The following is a 7,312-nucleotide window of genomic DNA, read 5'->3' as shown; positions in this document are numbered from 1 at the left end:
AAAAAAAAAAAAAAAAAAAAATTCAAACATGACACTGTATGTTCTCATTTATAAGTGGGAGTTGAACAATGAGAACACATGGACACAGGGAGGGGAACATCACACAGTGGGGCCTGCTGGGGGCTGGGGGGCAAAGGGAGGGAGAACCTTAAGACAAATACCTAATGCACATGGGGCTTAAAGCCTAGATGATGGGTGGATGGGTGCAGCAAACCACCATGGCACATGTATACCTATGTAACAAACCTACGCATTCTGCACGTGTTTCCCAGAACTTCAAGTAAAATTTTTAAAATGTTTTAAAAAAATTAAAAAATTAATAAAATTCCCTCCGCATTCATACTCAATGTCACACCTAATAGATGTAGATCCTGACCACACTATTATATTCAGCCACGAACGAACTTGCCAGTCTGTCTTTTAAACCTTTCCCCAGGAGTAGGATAGCTACATTTTCCAAGGTGGAAGGCAGGGCGGGTGGGAACCACTGATGAACTTAGTGCAGCACCTGGAAACACTCAGCCCTGCTGCCTGGTGCCCTGCTAGGAACATCCAAATCAATGTCACCGAGAGCTGGCGTCTTTGGGCCCCTGGGCAGAAACCAGGCTGTGGAGGGGAATCGGCACCGAAGCCTGCTCTTTAATCCTTATGCAGACCAAATTCTCCCAATGCTGTATTTCTCTGCCCCCTTTTCACTTGACGTCAGAGCCACAAATTAGAAATACATACCGCTTCCGGTCCTAGGCGCTTCGGGAACCGCGGCTTAGGTGCAGACATGGCCAAGTCCAAGAACCACACAACACACAACCAGTCCCAAAAATGGCACAGAAATGGTATCAAGAAACCCCGATCACAAAGATACGAATCTCTTAAGGAGGTAGACCCCAAGTTCCTGAGGAACATGTGCTTTGCCAAGAAGCAACAACAAGAAGGGCCTAAAGAAGATGCAGGCCAACAATGCCAAGGCCATGAGTGCACGTGCTGAGGCCATCAAGGCTCTCGTAAAGCCCAAGGAGATTAAGCCCAAGATCCCAAAGGGGGGTGTCAGCCGCAAGCTTGATCGACTTGCTTACATTGCCCACCCCAAGCTTGGGAAGCGTGCTCGTGCACGCATTGCCAAGGGGCTCAGGCTCTGCTGGCCAAAAGTCAAGGCCAAGTCCAAGGATCAAAACAAGGCCCAGGCTGCAGCTCCAGTTTCAGTTCCAGCTCAGGCTCCCAAAGGTGCCCAGGCCCCTACAAAGGCTTCAGAGTAGATATCTCTGTCTGCCAACGTGAGGACAGAAGGACTGGTGTGACCCCCCGGGGCTGCCATCTGCATGGGGCTGGGGTCCTCCTGTGCTATTTGTACAAATAAACATGAGGGAGGAAAAAAAAAAAAAATGAAAAGAAATACATACCAAAGGAAACTCCGCAGACACAAAGGATCCTTCCACACAAAGGGGAAAAAGCCGCAGCCACATTAAAAAATCTATCCAACCAACAAGTTTTATTTACTTTTGGGGAAAAAAAGTGGAGAGTGAGATGGAACTGGGATTTGTGTTTTCTCCCACAGTGCCTGTGTCTCCAGAAAGCTATTTGAGGGGGCAGAGCCCAGGGCCTGGGCGAGACAGTGAGGGGATGCTTTTGGAAACAGGACTTCTTTCTCTTGGAGAAGGAACGCTCAGCCAGCTTCTTCAGACGCCACCAATCTATAACTGCCTCTGTATCACATTCACCATCCACGTACTTTAAATCTTGGGACAGCATTTATTTTATCCTGGAAACTGTGACAGCCCTATTTTTAGCTGGAGGGCCCCTTTTCTCTCCTTTAATCCTACTTTGAAATATTATCTGTGTAGACTGGAGGCTATTCACAGAAAGGCCCATTAGAAGCCTCTTAGTCCAAACGTGGTCCGGGAGATGAGTGTTCTGAGGCACAGAGAGGTTAGGGCCCAACTGTAAGTCACACAGTTGCTTAGTGGTGAACCTAGGCTCCAATCCCAGGATACGCTGACCTCCAAACTCATGCCTCTTCCCACAAACTCTACTACAGTGTAACACAATGTAGTAGTTAGCCGTCTGATCTCCAAAGACAGAGGGCTCTAGGAAATTCCAGTTTTATGGTCATTTAATATGTGCCATGGGAAGTCACTTAACCGCTCTGAGCCTCGATTTCCTTATCTATACATTGGGGATTATGGCAGTAACTAACTCTGGGATTAGGGTGAGGCTTGAATATGCTAGGGGCAACACACATTTACATTATGATATTGCACTGTTCCCGTTTCACACACAATTGAGTGGATCTGTAATAACTGTATTCACACCATCGCCCAGAAATCGGCAAGAAAGGATTGTTCTCAAACCCATTGTGCAGATAGGAAATTGAGTTCCCTCCTCAGATGACATAACTTGCGCAACATCAGAGTTTTAAAAGTAAGCAGACAGGTGGAGACTGCAGTGAGCCATGTGCATGACACTGCACTCCAGCCTGGGTGACAGAGTGAGATCCTGTCTCAAAAATAAATAAATAAAGGTAAGGATATTCTCAGCATTAAGAAGTTCTCAATATCCTCCCCACCATTCCTGCCAAAGTATGGGTTGAACTAGGAGTAAAAGTTACCTCTTCTCTTCCACCTACAGAGCAGAACCACGAATACACCAGCACATAAGCCATGGCCCTTTCTTGTAAACTGGAATCAGCATGGAGCCTGGCACAGAGCAGAGACTCAATGCAGTTTTGAAGAATGGGTGAATTACTGAATGAATGAAAATCCCAATCTGCTAAGAATTGTACAGCCTGAAGCAGGCGCCTTGTTGCAGAAAGCAGTTTCCAGAAAGCAGGCAAGAGCTCTGGTAGCAGCAAGCAAGAACCCCGTTCTCGCCTTAGGCTTTTCGGCAGGAGGAAACCTTTGACGAGGTCAATAGACCTCTGATCTCAATGGTCCATCAAGGGCGTCTCCCAGCCTGGCCCACATGGCCCAGTCCAGGACCCAGGAGGTAACTGTGAAGCACACATGACCCTCCTCCAGCTAAAACAGATGTAATAACATTGTGGGCCAGGGAGAGGGCCCATCTGTCTTCCTAATTGTCAACTCTGCCCATAATAAGGTTTTTCTCCCTGTCACACCTTAGGCTGCTACTGAACTGAAGCAAAACCAAGATCTCCATCTTCCAGCCATGGGCAGTGGCCTTCATAAAGTACCAGGGGCGAAACAGACAGAGCTGGAAGGTGCTTTAAGCCATAAGTCAGGAGCTTGGGAATCCCTATACTCAGCCAGCTGTGGGTACACAGGTGGTCACTGCATTCACGGAGCCTCCACTTTCTGTAAAATTCAAGTCCAAAGTTCTGGAAATGGGTTAGTGGAGGGGGGAGCTGTGAATCATGTAATATCATATGCAAGATATTTTAGGTTTTACTCAGTTGGAGGAGAGTATCCATAATTTTCATCAGAATCTCAATATGCAATACCCACCACTTCCACCCCACATAAAAAAACTTAAAAAATAGTGGACAGGGCAGTTTCCACCCAAGAAGCACTTTTTAAAAACACTTTCTATGTGCCCTGCTCTGTGCTAGGTACTTGAGACATAAATATAGGCGAGTCTTGCTTTTTTTTTTTTTTTTTAGACAGAGGTCTCACTCTGTCACCTAGGCTGGAGTGCAATGTTACAGCCTTGACTCACTGCAACCTCCACCTCCTGGGTTCAAGCGATTCTCGTGCCTCAGCCTACTGAGTAGCTGGTACTACAGGGGCATGCCACCACACCTCGCTAATTTTTGTACTTTCAGTAGAGACAGGGTTTCACTATGTTGGCCAGGCTGGTCTCGAACTCCTCACCTCGTGATCCACCCACCTCAGCAACCCAAAGTACTGTTATTACAGGAGTGAGCCACTGGGCCCAGCCCAGAGTCCTGATTTCAAGGTGCTTAGTGTAGTTGATGTTTGCCGTGACAGAGCATGTCCAGGGAGATTTAGAAACAAAGAGAAGGCAGCATTTGCCTCTGTTTTGTCAGGAAGGGCCTTCCTGGGGGGATAAAAGACCTTATGCTTAATGCTGAAATTCAAAGTTAAGAGTGCATTCACTGGGCGGACAAGAAGAATATTTTAGAACAAGGGTAGTATGTGCAAAGGCAACACGTGGCCCAGGAACTGCTTGAAGCATAATTGTGCTGAAAAGAGACCGTGCTCCTTGCAAGGTTCTGGGGAAGTGTTAGAACCAGAAATGAGGCTGGGAAGGCAGGTAGGGCCCAGGCCAGGAAGTGCCAGGTATGCCACCCTAAGGAATTTTACACTATAGGCAAGTTCTTTCTAGCTTTAAAAGTCTAGGATGAACCACCACTCCCAGCACACATCTTCCTAAATGTTGGGTAGCGGCTTTGTTCAGCTGTGAGCTGAATGGACATTAGAAAATGAAGTGCTGCTCTTGGCGCCATGAGTGGGCATGGGCTGTCTGACCAAGGTGCACACATGGGGTGGTGTCCAGCAAGCTGCTCCTCTCCTTCTCCCCACACCATGACCTAGCCAGGGGCTTCCAACTGCTCATTATTCTATTTTATTTTATGTCATTTTATTTTGTTTTATTTTATTTTTTTGAGACGGAGTCTTGCTGTGTTGCCAGGCTGGAGTGCAGTGGTGTGATCTCAGCTCACTGCAACCTCCACCTCCCTGGTTTAAACTATTCTCCTGCCTCAGCCTCCCGAGTAGCTAGGATTACAAGCATGTACCACCACACCTGGCTAATTTTTGTATTTTTAGTAGATACGGGGTTTCACCATGTTGGTCTCAATCTTCTGACCTTGTGATCTGCCCACCTGGGCCTCCCAAAGTGCTGGGATTACAGGCATGAGCCACCATGCCCATCCCCCAGCTACTCATTATTACAGTTGAGAAAGGAAGGCACTGACTGGACCAGTCAATGGGATGTGCAACTAAAGGACTGCCCGTCTGGGCCCCTAGTAGGAGCTCAGCCAGTGAAGGCTTTCAGTTCTTCTAACTCACTCTGCTACTCACCTTAGGCCCTCTTACATGCAGCTTCTCCTGCCTAGAAGGCTCATTCCACATTCTCCTGTCATTCTGCAGACTGAGCCACTACTGGACCTGTCAGGTTCTCAGGGTATCTAGTCCTTTCAAAGAACTCAGCACTGGGCAATTCTCTATTTATGTGAGTGATTTGAACCGTGTTGGTGTTGGCCATTGGAACGCAAGCTCCATGAGGCCAGAAAGTGCCAGTTTTCTTCACTTTTGTACCTCACTGCGTTGGCCAGTGCCTGGCACAGGGTATTTGTTGATTGAATCAAAGCCTAGTCTGATCCAGGAGCAATTTCCCAAAACTGACTTTCCCCAGGTCACATAATGGTCCAGTGAGGTGGGAAGGCTGGGCTTGAAAAGGCATTATGAGAACGGACTCTGCCTCTATTCCCAGTGTCTCCCTCCTGTGTTATGTTTTGAGAGGCTCTAAGTAACCTGGCTTGATTTACCCAGCCAGGTCTTTGGGAATCGTGTTTAATTTAAGATGCTTTCTTCCCAGGCCTCAGCCAGGTCACTGGCTGCATCTGATCCTCCTCTGGCCCTACATGGTGGATAGGACTTTGCCCAGGCCTCAGGGGGTCCTCCTCCCTCTCCTGGAATCTCCTCCTCCCTCTCCTAGAAAATACTCCCTCTTTGCCCTAAAGGCTTGCACCCCAGAGAGCTTGGAAACTAAGATTTGCGTTTGGCAACCCTGAAGGATGCCCAGGGCAAGAGTCAGGTTCAGACCCAGCGTAGTGGCCATTGGCTCGACTTTTCAACTCCCATTTCTGGCCAATCTGCAGAGACAAAGTACCCAGAGTCACAGGCTTGACCTTACCGGAGAGGCAGAAGGGAAAGGAGCTCACAAGAGGCAGGCGGGCTGGGAAAAGCGCCCTCGGCGGCGTCTAGAGCACCCGGAGCTGCACCATTGCCTCCACCCAAGGTCGTGGCCCAAAAGGAGCGCTGGAAAGTTCAGCCAGAGGCCAAGGAGTGCCAGGGTTGGCAATACCGGGAGACTTTTGCGACAGGAGAGAGACTAACAGCTGGATTCCAGGTGGTAGTGGAAGCTAGAGGCAAAGAGCCCCCAGTCCCGCAGGCTGCATCCCCGACCGCAGCGCCCCGCTCGGAAAAGCTGGGCGGGGGCTGCACCACCTGAGCCGCAAGGACAGGGCGGCCTCCCCTTCCTCAACCCCCAGAACTGGGGCGCAGAGAGCCAATCTGGGCTGGAAAGGGAGCGGCGCCCACCCTTGGGCAGCCCGAGCAGCCCCCTCCTTTGCTGTCGCAGACCCCAGGCTGCGAGGCGGGGGCGCCAGGTCGGCCCAAGCTGCCGCAGCCACTACCTTAAAGGGAGCCGGGGACGCGGCGCTGGGTAGGGGGAGAGGCGGGTGGCGGAGGCGAGACGAGAGTGGTCGAGCTCCCGGGGCCAACACCCGGGTCGCTCAGGGCGGTGCTGGACACCCCAGCAGACGCACTGCCGGGGACTGGGGTCGCAGAGTCCCTTACCTTGGCGAGCTGCGGAAGTCCTGCGCGAGGCGGCCCGCGGTGCCCGGGGCCGGGGCAGCTAGGCGCACATCCCGGCTTCGGGGCGCACGCAGCCTCAGGGTGCACAGTCCGCGTCCCAGGCGCGCACCCCCGGGCTGGCGCACCCTGGTCGTCCGCAGCGAGCACACCCTCCAGGCGCCCTCTGGCCGGCGGGCTCGGCCCTGGCCCCGGCGCACCCCTGCGGGCACACCCACCGCGGCGGATGCGGGACTGGCCAGGCGCCACCAGCCACGGCTTCGCCCCGCGTCGCCAGCTGCCAACAGAGCCCGAGTCCCCGCCTTCGCTAGGGGAGAAAAAAAGCCTCCTGACGCGGCGCGGGCTTTGGTGTGTAGCAAGGGGCCGAATTGCGAAATCGAGGGGAGGGTCTTAGCCTCGATAAACTCAAAAGCCCTTGGTAAACATGAGCTTAGAAGAAAAACTTTTTGAGAAGAGACCAAAAACTCCTAACCTGTGCATAGCGCTTTTCAGATTCCCAAAGTGCTTTCGTATGCGTTTATCTCAGTTCATCTAGACGTTTCCATCCTGATTTGATAGGTGCGGAAACAGCATCAGACAACGTAGTGATTTGCCCCAGCCGGAACTGGAGCCCAGGTCTGGCCACTCAGAAGCTGGGTGCAGCAAGTGAGGTCCTCGCCAGGACAGGGGGCAGTGAGGGCTGGGGTCATAGTAACAGAACTGTTATCTCTCCTAAATCGTCTTTTTCCATTTCCTTTTTTCCTTCCCAATCCTAGCTGTAGTCCCACTCAGGAACCCTAAAGTCTTTTCACTTCACAGTCCCA

At 51.1% G+C, this 7,312-nt stretch overlaps 1 protein-coding gene and 1 pseudogene across 1 annotated transcript in view; one reads left to right on the top strand and one right to left on the bottom strand.

Moving 5' to 3' along the window:
• KANK4 (KN motif and ankyrin repeat domains 4) overlaps nucleotides 1–6,801 on the bottom strand; it is an 89,828-nt gene extending 83,027 nt beyond the window's left edge. The window contains exon 1 of the mRNA XM_032296807.1: nucleotides 6,495–6,801. The gene's annotated coding sequence lies outside the window, so the exon portion shown is untranslated. The remainder of the gene's footprint in view (nucleotides 1–6,494) is intronic.
• Nucleotides 739–1,358, top strand: LOC116563938 (annotated as a pseudogene).
• Nucleotides 6,802–7,312: the final 511 nt, after the last annotated feature.

Source organism: Sapajus apella, unplaced genomic scaffold (assembly GCF_009761245.1).
Source record: "Sapajus apella isolate SASKATOON/1434 unplaced genomic scaffold, GSC_monkey_1.0 scaffold36, whole genome shotgun sequence".
NCBI lineage: Eukaryota > Metazoa > Chordata > Mammalia > Primates > Cebidae > Sapajus > Sapajus apella.
This window is presented reverse-complemented; position numbering and strand designations above follow the sequence as displayed.